Here is a 20,253-nt window from a genome sequence, read left to right as displayed (position 1 = left end):
GCTGGCTGGCTGGCTGTTTGCGCTCGCGGCGGTCACACCCGAGTGCGTAACGGGGTTGATTTCTGCCGCCTGGCGTTGGCAGCAGCAGCAACAGCCAGCGGTACCGCCGTATAATTTAACTATTTATGGGCGAAGTTGGCCGGTGATTGAATTAGAGGCTTTTGCGAAGATGAAATTGCTCGCTATAGGTACGGTGTGCGTGTGAGTGAAACTGAGCACAATCATCAAGTTAAGCGTATATTGTTTTGATTTGTTAAGCTTCCGGGTAATTTTAAAGTATGGTTCGACGTCTGTCAGAATCCATGTTTACACCAGACATAGTAAAAGTTTTGCCTATTTCCCAAGGTTTAAAGCCAATAAGGTAATGTCTAATACAAGACAAAGCTTTACAAGGAAGCACTTATCAAGTGACGCACTATTAGAAAGCGACCGATAAACCATTAACATGGCAAACAGCATAATTGAATGTTTTATATTACAATCGATAACTCAGCTAGTATTTCGTTCCTATTGTGCCAAATATTTCCCCTATTGCCACTTTAGGCCTAAACAATTGTACAATTCCATTTGTTCCTGGCAAAAGCCACTCCCGTTGCACATTTGTTGTACGATCTATTTAATTACTAAAAGTGCCACAACGCGTTGGAATCCAATCTAAAGAATAAACATTGTATAACATTTCCGTGGTAAACAAACTTCCTCGGAAAAGCCGCATCCGGTGAAAGTTTCCCATTGCGACAGCTCGATTGCTCGAGCAACAACGGTAAAAGCGAACAAGCTGGAAACGGGAACCGGAATCGAACGCTTTCCACGCGATGCGATGGCGTGGCTGTCCGTGTGGTGTTGTTGCAGTTAGACCGAAGCAAGGCTGCTGCGCAGAAAGTTTGCAATACCAGAACTGCTCACTTTTTTGCCGACTAAAATTGGATGAAGTGATATGAAGTGTGAAAATAAATTCTTTTCCGTGTTTCTGTTCCCATCCGCATCCGTGCAGCGAAGTCAGACATCGATGATGCGAAAGTGATGGTACATGACTGCTAACGGGTGACAACTAAAATTTTGGAATTTTTTCGCGGCCCTTATGCTCAACAACAAACGAGCTCAGAGAGAAATGAGAGTATGTATGTGTTAGCTCTCTCTCTGCTCTTTTTGTTAATTTTTTTTGTTTTGGTTATGCTTGCCCAGTTTTGCTAAAATGGCGTCGAAACAAGAAGCATTTCGGGAGCGCGTTATACACTTCAACGAACTGCAACAGAAATCTCGGCAAAAAGTATACGACACAACATTTAAAAAGCAAATATGTTGCGGCTTCGACTGTTTACCATATCCTAAGATGCCCAACAACTGTTCGTAAGCAAGGTAGTGGAAGACCAGCCAAAACTATGGACGCAGAAGGACATCGTTCCCTTTCTCGTTTCTTCAACAACAAGCCCTCTGGTTTGGCTATCAATTAAGATGCACCAGACGACTGTTTGAAGAAAATTTTGCTCTCGTTTCTACAAAAACATCATGCAGATGAACGACACGTCTTTTGGCCGGATACAGCATCATCGCATTACGCCAAAAAACACAATCATTCCTGAATACCCATTCGATCCCATTTTTATCCAAAAACCACGACCCGAAAAATCTGTCTCAGTGCGCCCAATCGAAGATTTCTTCGGGATTTTGAGTTCCTTGGTGTACAAAAATAACTGAAGAGCCACGAATTGCAGACAGTTGATTGGTAGAATCAAGAGATGCATTCGCAAAGTTGACTTGCCGGCCGTACAACGCTCCTGTTTCGACGTCAAACGAAAGCTTCGCCGAACAGCCGATTACGGACCGTTTTCAAATGTACACTATTTTTTTTTTCAACAATGGATAATGTTTCTTTAATTTCGGTAAGCCAGATTTTCTTAATGTATCTTCGTCTTTTTTTGACAGCTTGAGAAAAAAATTCCAAAATTTTAGTTGTCACCCGTTAGACGAAAATAAATAAATAGACTCTTGAGAATTGGCGAGAACCCTCGGCGGCATTGATTGATGCCGAGGGACGAGAAAAAATTTGCACCGGGCGAATGTCAATTCGTGGAGGCGTCGTCGGATATGTAATATGACGCAATGTATGAGGGTGGATTGAATACGAAATAAAAGAAGGAAAGCTGTTGAATAAATTACGATTCGAGATGGTTGGCGTTGTTGAGAGCAATGAATTTCCAAATCGAATCAGTATTTCTTTTATATTTATTTTATTAAGTATTAGACATGCACAGTTCCGACGGTTTGTTTTGTGGGGATGTTCGATGTGATCAGCATTTGCAATCATCTGATAATTTAGAGGTCCTGGAGGGGATAGCATTGTTGTACTTCAATTTAAGTTAAGTAGATTTTGATGTGTGTTTTAATTTTAGTTACCTGACAGCAAGAGAGCAAGCGTTCTCAATCACAAAGAAACAACATTTTCAGCGCTTTACGCACTGGTTGAGGCACACTGGGGCACGTGCCCCATCTCCCTTTTAAAATTTAATATAAAACAAATTAATTGCTGTTACTCAGAAGTGCGCAGTTTTAAATTTAATTTGCAACTATTTTTGTAAATTGATAATTTTGTTGATAAGTAAATTAGATGCGCAAAAGTAGTTCCAGTTATAAATGAATTTTCCTATTGAGCTTCTAATCCTAATTAAAGTTTAATTTCAAAGAACACGTTACAAAAACTGAACAAAAAGAATAGCAAACGAGGAAAAACGCGAGAGATAAACACAAGAAAAATTGGTGTGAAAAAAAAAACAATAGAAATTTAATGACAAAATAGGAGGAAAACGGGACGAAATAAAGAAAAAGACACAGAAAAACACAGACGGAAAAAGAAGCAAAACGGAAGAGAAGGGAAGTAAAAACGAAAAAAACGAGAAAAACGCGCAGAAAATGATAAAAAAGACGCAATAGACAAAAGGTGAAAAAGTGGAACGCAAAGGCGAGAAAACGGGAAAGAGAAATAGAAAAACAAGAAACCAACAGTAAAAAAAAGAGCTGTGAATGAGAAAAAAGAAAAGAAGAAAACGAAACAGAAAAAAGATTGAACAGAAAACAAGGTTCCAGCATTGGACAAAAGGTAGGACTCACAACGACAGCTTGTTAAGCGTAGCTACCAATAATCTCCCCCCCTCACCTTTCCACTCATTCCCCTCCATTTCAAAAAATTTTTCATTTATTTCCCCTACCGTCCCTTCATCAATTATAGAACCACCGTTTCAAAATATGTTTGACCGCATTTCAAGATCAAGACAAAAAACACGTGGTTTGGTCTAGAAAAAATAGAGAACGGAAGAGAAAGCAATGCAAAACGATAAAGAAACTGAGGAAAACGCGAGAAAAAATGATATAAAGGACACAGTAGACAGAATTGGTGAAAAACATAACAAAATAGGAGCAAAAATCGCAACTAAAATGAAGAAAAGAACGGAAAACGAACTGAAAAGGGCAAAAAATGGCACAGAAAAAGAAGAGAAAGTGGAAACGACGGGCAGAAAAAAATGAAAAACGAGAGAGAAAAGGAGGGTAAACGAGGCAAGTTAAGTGACGGAAAAGGTGAGAAAACGGAAAAAATAGAAAAACAAGAAACCAACAGTAAAAAAAGAAAAATAGCGAGAGAGAAAAAAGAAAACCGTTACAGAAAATGAGTTAATCGGGATTCATTCCGTTAATTCTGATCTTGGCTCCATGTTTTCCCTGCACACTCTGCTTTTACTTTTTTATCTCCCGTCAGAAAAAGAAGAAAATAACAACTGACCACAAAATATAAAACGTAAGAGAAAAGACGAAAAAATGGAAGTCAAAAAAGGAAAACTGGAGAGCGAGGGGAAAAAGGGAGTCAAAATCAGATTAAACGTGACTGACAGGAAGAAAAACGGGGCATCTTAAAGAGGAAAAATGGAACAGACGGCGGGTACCCCACCTTTTGTTTTTATATGGGCACGCTAGTGTGAAAAAGTGGATTCTCTTAGCAGAATTTTTCGAAAAATTCGTTACTGAAAATTTAAACAACATTTGAGGGGTCAGTCCCGGTGTAGTCCTCTCATACCGAGGATCCGGGTTCAAATCCCAACCCCGCAGAAGTCACGAATGACCTAAGCTGTTAAAGTATTATAGTCACTAACAAAAAAAATTTGACGGAATCTTTTTCACAACAAGCGATAGAGTTGTTTTGTATAACATGGCTGTAGCATTGACAATAGTGGTTATATTTGTCTGAAAGTTAATAATTTTAAAGTTTAATAAAACTGTAATAAATCAGGCGTCTTGATCGAAATAGAAGGAAGAGACAACTAAACCGTAATAGTCAAGGCTGCTCCACCTACTCTTATGGAAAGCGCACAAAACATTATTTCTCAATTTGTTATATTGAATTTAAGCAAAATTAATTAAAGGGGTAGAAATCCCCCACTTAAATTTTCTAATTATCCTTTCAATTGTTCCAGATTTACTACCCAGCAAAACCCCCATCGAGCAGTGAAAATGAAGTTGTTCACCTGCAATTAAAATTTGCATTGGCGTGCTTGGGCATTGATAAAAAAAAGTCGAGCACAGCGTGAAAAAAATCAGTCAAAAGAAAACTCAGGCCCAGGGCAAGTGGCGACATAGCCAAAGAACCTGCCTGTTAGCTTTCGGCTTTTAAAATTGAAAGAAAAGTTCATAGCATTTATCCCGTTTTCCCTCAAATTATCGTCAGGCTTTCCTGCCTATCGGTGCTAACGTGAAGCACCACAATTTATGGTCGCATTCAGATTGAAAAGAGGTATTATGCGATAATTAATTACATACTACATGAATGTATGATATATTATGGTTAGGCCGATAAAAAGACGATAGCAGAAGAAATTACTATTGCATGCTAAATGTAGTACGTTTAGATCCATGAAAAGCTGATATTTTGATTTCTTAATTGGAAAATTTTGCACAACCATATCGGTACATATGTCAGGCTTTTTTGTAATTTTGACCTAATTCTGTTTCACTCGGCATTGCATTGTTTCGATCCAAACGGTACTTTAATTTTATTTCCGTTTCAGCTTTTTCCATTTTCATACTAGTTCTATCAGTTCAGCTCAATTGAATGTTATGAGATTTTAATTCAAATTCTATTTTATTTCATTTTGAACCCATTTTGCTTGTCATTATGATAAATAACTGTGTAACCACAATAATTGCATTTTCGATCACGGTACTACAAAACTGCAATCGATTTAATCGAACTTGCGCCTAAATTACTGTAAATTGATTCAATTGTAGTTACAATAGCATACGCGTTTTATCTAGACACCCCGAACTGGTCTGTTATCGAAAGTGAAACTATGATCTATAGGGAGAAGAAATATCGAACAGACAAAACTTTTCTCCTAGTTTTGATGACATTGTTGCCGACGCAAAAAAGATAATACTAATAAATTATCCATACTCATTATTCGTATTTAAATTATTCTACCCATTTTCCGGCAGTGATGTGTCGACACTTTCAATGATTCACAAAGATTCGTTTATTGCCATTGCCACAGGAAAACTCCTGAGACTGATCTCTATTTTAAAACAAAACACCGATCTTAGAACTGATGAGAATGACCTTGTTGTGTAGCTCCGAATCTATTGCCAGAACCTAAATAAGATGGTTTTATATTAAACTCGACGATGTTTACTTGACCGTATTGGACTATAACTAAGATGTTTACGTCCTGGTAGCGAGCGGTCTTGCCTGGCTTGCTGGTCGTTTCAATTCACATTCAATTAATTGGTGACACATAAGCTGCCTTCCGTAACGGCCGTAATCCGAATAATAACATTAACATACGGTGGCGTTCTGATGGCTATGCCGACTTCGGATAAAGTCATCATCGAAAACAAGAAGATGTTTATTGAAGCCACGTATTCACCTCGCTATAAACGATTTGGTTGTGACGTTATGCAGATTCGACTATATGTATTGGAGCTTGCATCTGCTTATAATGGAAACACGCAAGTCATTAGAAATTCTCGGTGAATTTAATCAACCCGATCTGGTGTGACAGATTTCTAACCATTCACAAATACAGCCGTTTCATCACTTACAGCTGTCGTATTTTAGTTGATAGTTTAGCCCTCTTGGAACATATACCTGAAGGTCGTTTTCACACTTAATGACGATAGTTTTAACTCACATCGCTGTTAGCGAGGAGATTATGGTCCGTATCATGTGTGTTACGTGTCCATGTTTTAAAACTTATCCAAAAAGGCATTAAATGTTATAGTCGAAATAAATGCGTTTACCACAGTTTCTATTATGTATATTAAAATTTATCCTGTATTTATTTATAATTCAAGCCCAGTCCTTTTTCACTATTAGGGTGACTGTGAAGAATTGATCTATCAAGGCGGACTTCTGGCAGCTTTTGGAGCTACTGTTCTCCAACGCCCAGCATAAGTTTGATGTTCCGGAGGAAGTAAGGAAGCAGAAACCTTCAAAGTATGCCAAGAAATACATGATTTGGCAAGCGATCTGCTCATGTGGCAAACAGAGTGCGCCGTTCGAGACTTTCGGGAGTACAAACGGGCAGGTCTTCATCAAGCATTGTCTACAGAAGCGTCTGTTTCCTTTGTTGAAGCAACACGAGGGCCCTACGATCTTCTGGCTAGATCTAGCTTCGTGCCACTATTCAAAGGATGTCCTGGAGTGGTACGAAGCCAGCGGGGCCACCTTCGTACCCAAGGACATGAACGCCCCCAACGCACCGGATCCGGATCTAAGGCCCATCGAAAAATACTGGGCTATTATGAAGCAGGCACTACGGAAACATCCCAAGGAGGTCAAATCTGAGGAAGACATGAAGAAAAAGTGGGTTTCCGTACAGAAATAGCTGTAGCCAGTTGTTGTACAGAACCTTATAAGTAGAGTTAAGCGTAAGGTGCGATTATATAGTTATGGTATTGAAGTTGAATGAAGTAAATATGCCTAAAGCTTAGGCTAATGGATTATATTTTGTTGTCTCAAAGCTTGAAAAGGATCGATCAACTAGGTAATTTTATACAGTGTTTTCCCGTGATGCAATTTGATGTGGGACACCCTTCAATTTTAACTGAAATTGGATGGATTGGATTGGAAATTAACATAAAAGTAGATATGAAATAGGATTTGAAATTAGACATGAAATTGGATTCAAAATGGGACTGAAAATTAAACTTGAAATTTTATTTGAAATTGGATATGGAATTGGAATTTACATTGTTCTTATTATTCTTATTAATATCATCACAGCCACAATAAAGGATTCCTGGAAATAATTTTAATTATTTCTAATCATAGAAATACATCAAATTATTTTCTTGTCAGTATTAACATTTGCAAAATATCAAAAATATATCGCAAATGTTTAATCGGCCAGGCCAACTGTGAAATATTGCCGCAAAGACGATTATACGAATTGAATCTTGTGTGAATAAGTTATTCATACATAGATGCATTTCTAAATCAATAGGGGATGAAGAAACGGGGACGTCTCGTACCAGCCGTCTCTGAGTAATTTTAACTTTGTTTTCGTTGGGAGTATCTATGCTAATAATGGTAAAGTGATACTCCGGACCCTCGGGGATGAACTTATGGCATTTACTCCAAAAGCCCGGCTGCTGTTGGCCAAGGTTATAGCGCCTTATTTCGCTCTCTAAAATAGATCAAATACACCAACCACCAAACTACCAAAGACATGGCATATATCAATTAATCAATTAATTGATATATGCCAAATTGATATATGGAATTGGAATTTACATTGGCATGAAAACTGATTTTATTTTGGTGTAATTTAGAATACATTCGTGTGGTCTAATTTTCACACACACGCGTTCATATTTTAACAAACACGTCGGCATGAGCATCTCCTTTGGACTCTCGCTTCGATTTTTTCATGCCCTGTGACGAGTTTTTGCGAGTGTGTATTTAGCCGTCAATCACGGTCGTCGCTCTCATTCGTTATTGTAACCGAAGCAGCTGGTCATGCAATCTCCACCGCATGTGTGTAAGATGAAGAAGATAAGAAAAAGCAATGGAAAATTTGTATCCATACAGCCTAGTGTGCCTCATGGGATGTTGACTGCTCGCAGGTTGCGGGCCTCGTGAACAGGGATGCCACATATAATTCTGTGTTTTTTGTTGGAAAAATCTGTTCATCTGTACAGCGAGGAAAAATATCTGTGCAAAAATCTGTCCAATGCAAAACAATGAGAGTGAAAGAGACGGAGACTCATTTTGCTGACTATTTCCGTCTCTTTCACTTTCATGTAAAAGCTCAAAAATCTGTTTAATCTGTGTAATTAGCGAAAATCTGTATTCTATGAATACAGATTCTGTACAGGCGATTTCTTCCAAATATCTATTAAACACAGAATAATCTATGCATGTGGCAACCCTGCTGGTGAGTGAGCTGTGCAGAAAGACACTACGTGTAGGTAGCAGAATGTATGCACACAGCACCGGCGGTTGATTGTCGTACGCTTGCGTCAGTGGCGTACGCGTTGGATGCTATGCTTCTCATACTTGCTCGCGTGTAAGTGAATATCGTTTGCTTCTCGCTCGATTTGTAACATTGAAAACTTGAACTTAAAATTCAACTTAAAATTGGATTTCAAATTAGACTTGAAATTCGAGTTGAAATGGGATTATAAAACAAACTCGAGTTTAATACTGAAATTAAACTTAAAATTTTACTTGGAATTGTAAGTTGGAATTGGACTTAGGATTTGATTTCAAACTGGGTCTAATTCTATGCAGTTAGTTTATGTATCCCAAAATACCTGACTACTGAATTATACTCGTCTTACTTCCTGGTTTCCACTCAGTTAGCTTCGCGTAGGATGCTGGTCTAACATACCAGCCGTCTTATGTTCGAATCTCGGCTAGGCGGTGCTTGCTAGATTGTTGTAATTGTCCTGGACTCTAACAGTCGACTGCGAAGTCTGTCGATAAAGAAGGTTTAAAGCCTAAAGCTTTGCACTTCTGAGAAATTAGTTTTTGTTTTTTTTTTCGACTATTCGAAAGCCATGAGAAATTTCAATCACATTTGCCATTTTAGATTAAAAGCAATAATACATCTATTTTTCAGAGAGTTCAAAATTTTTTCCTTATACTCCTCCTCAATCAAATGAGCTCGAAACATTTTAAATTGAATTTCTATGAGAAAATATAAACTTGGAACCTATCTCAAGCTAAACAGCTGCTCAAGTGACAGATTTGGTCTGTGGTAATTGGTAAAACTGTTCCTTGCAGAGGTGTGCGTTTCCGACAGCACTTGCATAATTAACCTAATAATATTAAATACAAGTTACAAGTTACAAGCTTCAAAGTTGCCAATATTTTGCGTTGCGTAATAATCTCTTTTCCGACTTATAATATTAGCACTAATATTACAAATTACAAGTCATTTATCAAGATTCTATCCACCTTTTCGCGTGTGTAATGGCGGCGCAGGAGTGCAACCTTTTAAAACATGAACAACTTTTGACAACTGTGCTTATTACACTTGATAGTTTTACAACAAGAAATCAAAGGTCAAAATGTCAAGTTGACGCGAGCTGCGTTGACATCCCAAGTAACAATTCTAAAGCCACTTGGTTTTACTTGATAAAATAGGTTTTATTGCTGTATTAATCTTTTTTTTATTCTATATTTGAGAGGTTTTCAGCCTGCGTCTGGTTCGCCTCTCGGTATTAATCTTTACCTCTGGTTTTCTTGTGGTATTGCGCAATACCTAGAGGATACGAGTCCAAACACACTTATGGCTAGCTAGAAAGCCATAATAAAACTGTTAATCAAGCAAATTTATTGTGGTTGCTTATATTACCACGTTAAAACATGTTGGCTGCATTACGTCTCCTTTAAATTTACCATAATTGTGGCGTAGCAATACAAAATGGCGCACCAATCAAAATTGATCTTATCGCGGTTGCTTGTCAAACCGTAATAAATCTGTAAATTTTATAGATCTATTAAAACGGTAACACCCTGACCAAACAGTTTTTTGCTGCTATTATGAAGAATACTAAAGTTCAACACCAAAATCATTTTTTTATGCGAAGCCATATTCTAGCATTTTGTTTTAGCTCGCAAACAACAATTCATGAAAGCATAGTATTTTGCAGAACGAATGTTATTATCAATCGGTTTTCCTCTCAGAGGAAGCAACTAAAATGATTTTTGCTAGAAATTAAGATTGACTAGCTGCATATATTTATTTTGTTAAAGTAACCAGTTTTCGAAAATTGCAAAATTTCAGTGGCGTGTTGATTTTATCCTATCATATTAAGGGGTCATAGTACTTTTTACACCATATTTTTTGCCTTATTTCAACTATTTTTTTCTTGATAACGCGAAAAGCGAATCGATTCGGGTTTATTGCTTGCTAAACATTGCACTTTATACTAATATTTACAGTTTTGTTTGCATATGTGAACCTCTTCCCCTCTCCCCTACGGCTCCTTGAACATGATCATTCGAAAAAAACATGATTTGCGGTATCATGGATTGGCGCTGGGGGGCTTATCCGAATTGAAAAATTCCAAAACGACATGAAAGAATATTAAATTATCTCGTGTTTGACCCATCCTTTTTTTAAAATTCGAGCGCATAACAAAATGGCGGACATTCAAACATAAAAGTAAGGTTTTTAGCCGAAAAAATTGACTTTAAACATTTCTTAAAAATACAAAAATTGTAATATCGAAAAAAGGATGGGTCAAACATTAGATAATTTTGTTAGCTTTGAAACAAAAAAAGAATCATGAGAATTGCTTCAGCCGTTCATGAGATATTTATGGTACCGACTTTCAAAACCTGGTTTCGAGAAAAACGACGTTGAAGTTTTTATTCGCTGTGTAATCGTTCCAGACATGTGCGGTACAAATAGCTGTAACTTTGTCAATTTTTGGAATTCATCGAAATGACTTGAAACACATATGGTCAAAATGTTAATCTTTCGAAATAATCAATAAAAAAAATTCGATATTTTTTAATTGAAAAAGTACTATGCCCCCTTAACATGCACGATAAAATTAAATGCGCACATGCTGCAAACCAATGAAATTGCTTAAAATTTAATTAATGTTCTATGGGATATTTTATGCAGGTCGTTATAAACCAAATCGTTCAGAACGATCTATCAGTTAAACCTACAGCTTATAACCTGATTCTTATAGAGGTTATGAAAACATTCTGAGGACTGGGCCACTTGGTCAGAAAGCAGTTTTATAGCGGTCATCAGAAAGTTCTGGTGGAGCTCATAGTTTTATTAGCGGTTTTATGACATTGGTCATATAAACCACTATACGAATGTAATAAAACTTGGAATCGTTACTTGGGATGGAATGCTTTTGCTGTCATTCATTGCAGCTTGACATAAAGATGTCAATAGAGTGTACCCACTAGCCGCCATTGCTCAGACTCACGCGAGAAATCACGCGAGGTGGATATTCGCTTCAGACATCAATCGGATATTCCTCTCTACGATAGCTAAAGTTTCGTCCTCTTTCTCGTGCGATTCATTTTAAATACTAAAATGATATATTTAATATTTACATAAATTATTATCTAAACCAAAATTTAGCGGAACTTGTAATTCAAATTGCAAAACAATATTTACTTGTAGGAAAAAATACTAGTCGAAGAAGGTATTTTTATCTCGTTTTTGGTTTATTCAACAAAGCCGTGTAAATTTAACTAATAATATTTATAAAATTTACTTGTAATATTGGACTTGTAGAATTGTACTTGTAGATTTGTTATGCAACAGAAATATACAACTTACAAGCTACAAGACTAATATTATTAGTAAAATATTCATTATGCAACAGGGCCCAGGTCGTCGGTAACACTCGCAACGTGTGTCTGTCCCACCCCGAACCACCAACCACGAGGGAGAAGTATGAAATAAGTACTAAGAAGTGAGAAATAAGAACTTCTCTCATATTATTTCTCATTTCTGTGGAAAGCGGTAGTGCAAAGTAAGAAGTGAGAAGTGAAAAATAAGAAATGCGAAGTACATATTATTAGAGAAATGAAAAATGAGATATGAGAAATGAGAAATGAGAAATGAGAAATGAGAAATGAGAAATGAGAAATGAGAAATGAGAAATGAGAAATGAGAAATGAGAAATGAGAAATGAGAAATGAGAAATGAGAAATGAGAAATGAGAAATGAGAAATGAGAAATGAGAAATGAGAAATGAGAAATGAGAAATGAGAAATGAGAAATGAGAAATGAGAAATGAGAAATGAGAAATGAGAAATGAGAAATGAGAAATGAGAAATGAGAAATGAGAAATGAGAAATGAGAAATGAGAAATGAGAAATGAGAAATGAGAAATGAGAAATGAGAAATGAGAAATGAGAAATGAGAAATGAGAAATGAGAAATGAGAAATGAGAAATGAGAAATGAGAAATGAGAAATGAGAAATGAGAAATGAGAAATGAGAAATGAGAAATGAGAAATGAGAAATGAGAAATGAGAAATGAGAAATGAGAAATGAGAAATGAGAAATGAGAAATGAGAAATGAGAAATAAGAAATAAGAAATAAGAAATAAGAAATAAGAAATAAGAAATAAGAAATAAGAAATAAGAAATAAGAAATAAGAAATAAGAAATAAGAAATAAGAAATAAGAAATAAGAAATAAGAAATAAGAAATAAGAAATAAGAAATAAGAAATAAGAAATAAGAAATAAGAAATAAGAAATAAGAAATAAGAAATAAGAAATAAGAAATGAGAAATGAGAAATCAAAAGTAGAAAATAATGAGAAGTAAAAAATGAGAATTAACAAATGAGATATAATAAATGAATAGTAAGAATTGAGAAATAAAAAATGAAATAAGTTGAATGAGTAATATTTATCAGGTCAGAGCGCCAACGTACTTAGACTTTGATGAATATTTATTTGTAACATCCCTTATCTCTGAAAAACTAAACAGACGGACAGTTCACAAGGCAAAGCAACCGATCTGTACACAATTGGATTTCAGAAAAAAACAAAGGCTTCCCCTAGACATACAATTGAAACATAACAACTACACTCAAATATTCATGATTTTTGGTTATCTACTGCAATTGTTTTTCTGATGTTACTTTCTACTGCTTGGAAAGTAAATGATCTGCCGAATCGAAAAAAAAACTGAAAACAGGAAGAAAACAAAAGTTCTGGAATGCGGGCCGACAATGGTAAGTTACTGAGCTTTCATCTTAGTGACACCATGAGACACTTTAATATTAATAGAATCCCACCACAAAGAGCTAGCACATGGCATTAAAAAATGATAATTCACCAGAGATTATGCATGTGAAGTGAAGGCTATCCTGCCGTCATCAGCAACGCCAACAAGGAACGGTACGGCGTCGTCGTAGGCTCGCTGTCGAAACACTCCCGGATAACCCGGTTGTTCGTTAGAAAAGACAGTAAGGGTAGTAACAGCAGTAGCAGTAGCAAACGAGGTACCCTGCTAAAATGACAGGATAAACATTCACTAGCAGCATCAGCACCAGATGTTTTGGTTTGCATGGTATTTTGCTTAGTTGGCGTGCATTGTTATTTTGTAGCTGGACATTGTGGTGCACGAGCTATTTTTCACTTCTCACTTTGTACTACAACTAAAACGAGTTGCAGTGTTAACTGTTATAGTAATATCTCCTAAATAAATATTTACATTCATTGTGTTGTACATTAATTTGTCATTCAGTTGGTTAAATTTAAGTAATTTTAAATTAAGTTTAGTCTGTAAACAAGAATACTGATCCAAAAAATTAATTCGTTTTTCAAAGAGCTGGAACGAAATGTGTGGCATAACGCCTATTCTAAATATTTATGCGACGTGCGACAGAAACCGTTGCACCACGCAAACATTATTAACTTGACGTGTGGTTTATGGCAGCACTATTTACTTACCCATCCACTAAAGTCCAATGTTTATATCCATTTGCAGGCTGGCGCAAGAATAGCAAATATACTGCAGGCTATTGACGAGAAACAGCAACTGCGTTCGCACTTATTGCCGGATGTAGGTGGAGATCTGGCAAGAAGACACACTTTCCTGACAGCATCGCATGCATCGACGTAGTTTACGATCTTCGAGCGTTATAATTTTTATGACTCCGTCCGTCAGGTGGGTACTCACTAATCATCCCTGTACTGGAAAACGTGGTAATCACTAGTATATTAAACCTGTTTTCTGCTCCTGTTGTTGTCTTCCCTCTCGTTGGGGTAAATTAATTTTCAGCCAAGTTTGTTGCCTTTCTCATCGTCAGGTTTAATGCAACATTTCAATTATTCTTCATTGCTTTTTCGCGCACATGCACCACGCGACGTGGAGATGATGAGCGTACCATTATTTCACGGTCGTGTCACATCAATTTTTCCCACACGACAACAGCCGGCTGTCGTTGGTCACGGTTCACGGTGGGGTTCGAAACGCTCGACCGAATGAATGGAGAGTTATTTTCGTATGCACACTTGGTCGGCCGAATGGGGGCCAGACTGCAGGTCTTGCTTGCAGTCCAGAACGTGCCGCAATCTATCAGCGCGAATCCGTTCCGTGGTTCATTACGGGGCGTGAAAAGGATCGAACTGATTCAATCAAGCGTTGTCACATCTGGAAAGGAAAGGTAAAGGAGAAGAGAAGGGAAAATTGATTCACACTGAGGTTCCATGGCATATTTATTGAAATGCTTTCTACGGCCTGTGGTTGCTCAATCGCTAGCTCGGGCAGGCAGGTATGAACAAACAGGGATTTGTATTTTTTATTCTTAGAATCGGATGCTGTAGAGTGCCGCAGTTGCTATATCTAAATCATTCAGCAAAGCCGATTGCAATGAATCATGCTCGTAGAAGTATTCTATTCGCGCTGGCTGTGGTCTCGGCTCGAGAATGATGAGTTTCGTTGAGTAAACATTTGTTTTATCGCCACTTTTGGCAGCGGGGGTAAATATTTTTATTGGCATTAGTGCTGGAATATTTTTCTTATGGTTATCGGTGTGGATCTCAACATCTGGAATAAGTTAGTTGGCATCGTGCCTTGCATCGTTAAGCGTGGAACTAATTAAACATCGCAGATTGCTGCTATTTGTTGCTCTACTGATTGGCACGTTATTTTTTGCATCGAAAATGAACAGTCTTTTCTAAAACAATCTGAAGCAACAGTAGCATTAGTCATATTTCCACATTAACATTTTCTGCGGGAGGTATAATTTACCATAAAAGAAAGTTTATAAAATTTATTTACCAATATGTAATAAAAATGATTGATGAAATAAGTCTGCCAACTACCATCTTTGAGCAAAATAATATTCAAACCATCCATAAAAATTGTCCAAATACCCATATAAATGTATCTCATCTATCGATTCTATGCACAAACGTAGCATAATGTTGCTATATAGGGAGGATATGGACAATGAATTTAGTTCGCACATCTGCGGATACTCAGCAATATAATTGGGAACCCAGTCTCTCTCCGACCGGAGACCTTCGCGAAGTTAATATACGATTTATGTTTTTCTGCACGATAAAATTTGCGTCTCATGCTGACAGACAGTCCATCAATCAGAAAAAATGAAATCTTCCGCGCTGTCAGACACAAGCGAAGCTGGGTTCACAGAATAAAATTGCCCGAGTTGGCGCTTAAAATGGGGTTGCAGCAGAAATAATACGACCGTACTTAAATCGTTTATAATAACTAGAAGCACATACCTCTTTGAAATCAATTTAAATAAAAACATCGTTTTCGAATTTTAACTACATAGTCACATAACAGCACCACTAACCACTTGAGTCAATTTATTAATCATCCAATTTATTCGCAATCAAAGTACATCTGATTACAGTAAAAATCTCTATCTCATCAATCTAATACCAAGCAATCATTGATACTGGCTCAATACATAATTTGAATAAATTACACTACATTCTAATTTTCCTTCGTACATTTTCCCAATCAATAATTCAAAGGAAACTTGCGTATGATTAGAAAAAAAAGACTAAAACATCCTTTATCAGAACGTATTATAGCCGGCAGAGGGTTGAGATCTCTATGTTCGATAATGGCACCGATTTGCTCCATTACTCGGTACGTAAGGATATAACACGTAAGCGTATATGCGAACACCAGCCAGCCGTTGCAATTGTATCAATTTTCCTACTTTCCCAGCGAGTAGTGGTGAGTATCCTTTCCCTGGCTCTAATGGAATTTTCTCCTTCAGCTTATTCGATAAAATTGGCTCCGAGTCTGATACCGGGAGGACCCAGCCAGCACTATGGCCCGATCTTGCATAATGGGAAGCGGATTGCGCACAGAATCTTATCTGGAAAGCTTCTCCGCTTGCGAACATGGTTAGCAAGTTTCGTTATGACACTGAGCAATGAAAATAAATCTGTCCCTATACCTGGTTGCTAGGAAGCCAGCGCGTTGCACTGTGGGCAGAACCCAAAAAGACTTAGTCAAAAGCTTTGAATTTTCTTGTTTGTGTCATACGTTGGTATGGAGCGCACAAAAATAAACATTGAATGTTTGCATCTATCCCGGGACTGAGTGGATTTTAACAACTAATGCATCGTTGGATGAATCAACTGGACGTCCTTTTTCTGACATAATGGTCAAAGCAATCTCTTAAAAATAAACTAAAGCGTTTGTTCACAAACTATGTAAAATGGCAATTGAAAAACAGTTTAAGGTTCACCGACTGGGTCATATGCCAGTTGAAAAAACTGATTTGTCAATTTTATATCACCTTTATATTACAATGTTAAAAATCCTTCGATCCTTCCATTCCATTTATTACGTTATGTTTTCTCAATCAGAAAAGCGGCTTGTCAACAACCACCAATAATTGACTAGTTTGGTTTCGTAATAGCTTCAGGCTTTACATTACTTGATTGGAATAATTTTCATGAATTACTTATGACGAGAACGAAAAACCCCTGACCAATGTTTTAGATTGTACGTAAGACTATCAACAAGCAATAAATTCCGACAGAAGGTTAACCCAGGCAGTTGGCAATATGGTTCGTTAACTGACATGTACTACCACCGCCGGTTAGTGAACGCTGACTTTAGTAAAAGTTTCGAATAAAATTTTGCAAGTTTTTGATGGCTTAGCCATTAATCAATGAAAGTTTTGGAGTGACAACAACTTGCTTTGAGCGCTAGTGTATATGGACTATCTAGTGTCAGAAGCAAACTTTTGTCACTCCAAAACCAGTTATCCTCATTGATTAGAAGAGACACATTTTATTTCATTCTGCATTGTGCAGCCATGAAAAGAGGTTGATGCTCGGTGCTTCCATTTCGAGGAGCAAAAATTGACTTGACGCAGTAAAACCTGTGGAAATTTCAAACTTGATACCTATGTGATTTTGAAACATTTTTTTTTATTTTTAATGTGGTTTTAACCAGTTGGTCATTTACCAGGAGATTTTGAAAAGCAATTTTCTAAAGAAATTAAATTTTTATAATACAATGGAGTTACATGGTATTTTTCCGCAAACAACTTACAATTTCTCGAGTCAAATTCAGAATAATATCTTATTGAATAAATCACTAATACTATATCCTATTTAACCCAGTATTTTACGTTATTGTAAAAGGTAAATGGTTAGATAAGGCGTAAAATAGATCCCATAGTGGTCCTTAGCCTCTTATCCAGCAACTCCTATCCCTACCTCCACGTGATACCAGAAGGAGACCCAATGGAACTTAACCTATAGGAGTGCCTACAAACGACAACAGCGAGTCGGATCCTGATCTCAAAGAGATCCGGCGAAAAATCGGTCAGCTGAAAAATTATAGAGCCGCCGGAATGGACCGACGACTCCCGGCAGAACTCTGCAAAAATGACCAAGAACCGCTAGCAAAGGCACTTCACTGGATAATTTCAAGGATTTGGGAGGAGGAGAAACTACCGGAGGAGCGGATGGAAGGTGTAGTCTCAGACTACTAGTCTGTACCATCTACAAGAAGGGTGATCGACTATATTGCTGTAATTAACGCGGCATTACGCTGATCAACACGGCCTTCAAGGTGCTTTCCCAGATTTTGTTGCGTCGTTTATCTTTAGCAAGAGCAAGAGAATTCGTATTCGTGAATTTCAGAGCTGCGCGAGTCCTTTCGAATCAAGCAGAGGGTTACAGCAAGGGGATGGACCGGCCTATATGTTATTCAATATCTCTATTGAAGGTGTGATCCGGCGAGCAGGCATCGAAATGAAAGGTACGATATTCAGCAAGTAGCTTCCGACTCCTAGCCTTCGCAGACGACCTCGACATCATTACCTTGGGACGGCAGAGGCAATCTACTCCAGACTAAAAACGGAGGCTAGGAGGATAGGATTACAAATCAATGCGTCGAAAACCAAATGTATAGTAGGAAGAGGCTTCAGAGAAAGCAACGTTTGCCTTCCACGGACAGTGACTATTGACGGCGATGAACTGGAACTGGTTAATGAGTTCGTATATTTGGGGTCTCTGCTCACCGCCGACCGCCGAAATCGGGCTTACTTTTCCCCTCCGCAAGACGCTTCGATAAAAAAATATACGCCGCTGCACAAAGCAGACGATGTTCAAAACGCTAATCAGACCGGTAGTCCTCTACGGACTTGAGACAGCAACTTTGCTTACGAAAGACTCACGTGCACTTGCCATATTTGAACGAAAGTTGTTGCGGACAACGTTGCGGTGTTGGTGGAGTACAAACTGACAGCGGATTGTGGCGTAGGTGTAAGAACTACGAGTTGCGGGCACTACTGCGAGAGATTCCCATCGTACACCAGATGAAAGTTGGGAGACTACGGTGGGCCGGTCACGTCGCTAGGATGCCGGATGACTGTGCGTTGAAATCCGTTTTTTTTTCAAGAACCCCACCGGCACCAGAAATAGAGAGGCCCAACGTGTCAGATGGCTCGGCCAGATTGTCATCCTTCGTGTGTCGAGACGCGCAACGAATTGGCAACGAGTACCCCAGGAGCGTATTCTTGATACGGTAGGAGCCACCCCGGCTCTCGTTGGTAAAGTAGTAGTAGTTACGCAAGTATGGAACTATGTTACGCTCGTATTCCTGCAATAGGGTCTTGTAGCTTGCCTAGAAGATATCACACTCGTCCATGATTAAATTTGGAGTACCGCAAGGTAATAACGTAGATCCACTTTTGTTCATTTTATTCATTAACGGAATTATCCCTCCCCTTAAAACCAGCTACAATCTGCTGCACGTACCCAGCTGTCATTTTTATATGTAGAAAAAAGTTAAAAATCAGCATTTCGTACATATATACATGCTAATAAATCGTATTTGATGCGGCAAAACTGGCATATTCGTACATTTTGGAGGCGATATACGTGATGAGGATTAAATATACGAGTTACATCTATATAAGTAATTATATACGATAATATCCGATTAAGCCCGGCTCGCTCCGTACTGCTATACGATTCTATTCTGAATATCGTATGTATGTCAGTTACTGTCATTATATATGACTAAAAATCAACTTGGGCGCACTTTATTAAGCATTAGTTACGATTCCGATTTTATTAACAGATATTTATGATAATTTTTGTACTTTGATATACGAGTTGGTGCTGGCCGGGTAGATAATCTTTAAATTCACTTGAAGATTTGTTGCGTTAAGGATTGTTATCGGCTTCAGTTTCTTTTGGATACGTTCAGGAATTACAGCAAGTAACTCGCACGCTAGTATTTATTGTGTAAATTTGACGAGACTTCAAAGACCATCACCGCACAAAAACATAGCACCCGTTCACTTCTTGAAAATATTAACCTAATTTGGAATCCGCATTAGCTTCGTTGGAATCTTCGCATTTATTTTATGTTGGGGGGCGCTCTACAACCTATCACGGATCCCGGGAATTTGAGTCTCAGAAGTCATAAATCATTTTCGACCTGGTTGAGCCATCTTGCACGTCGAGCCTCTCTATTAATGGTGCCGGTGGGGTAATTGAAGAGAATCGTTTTCGTCGCACTGTTGTCCGGCATGCTTCCGACGTATCCGGTCCATCATAACCAGTCGATATTCGCCAGATGTACTGTACAAGAAGTGTCTATAGCTCGTGATTCACACGCCTCCGCCACTCTCCGCATACAGTTTGTACTCCATCAAGGGTCAACTGCAGCACCTTTCGCTCGCACACTGCGTGTATGTCCTCCGTGAACAGCGTCGCAGCATTAAGTCCATACAAAATCCTTGCTTCTGGATC

At 37.9% G+C, this 20,253-nt stretch overlaps 1 protein-coding gene across 5 annotated transcripts in view; it reads right to left on the bottom strand.

Moving 5' to 3' along the window:
• The window catches only part of LOC128743804 (calcitonin gene-related peptide type 1 receptor), a 160,456-nt gene that overhangs the window by 73,981 nt on the left and 66,222 nt on the right, over positions 1–20,253 (bottom strand). For 4 of the 5 annotated variants that reach the window (XM_053840473.1, XM_053840472.1, XM_053840477.1 and 1 more), the window contains one exon: positions 13,936–14,638. The exons of the other annotated variant lie outside the window; for it this stretch is intronic. The gene's annotated coding sequence lies outside the window, so the exon portion shown is untranslated. The remainder of the gene's footprint in view (positions 1–13,935; positions 14,639–20,253) is intronic. 5 annotated transcript variants of the gene reach the window in all.

Source organism: Sabethes cyaneus, chromosome 3 (genome assembly GCF_943734655.1).
Source record: "Sabethes cyaneus chromosome 3, idSabCyanKW18_F2, whole genome shotgun sequence".
Classification (NCBI taxonomy): Eukaryota; Metazoa; Arthropoda; class Insecta; order Diptera; family Culicidae; genus Sabethes; species Sabethes cyaneus.
Note: the sequence above shows the minus strand (reverse complement) of the source record. Positions and strands in the feature narration are given on the sequence as shown.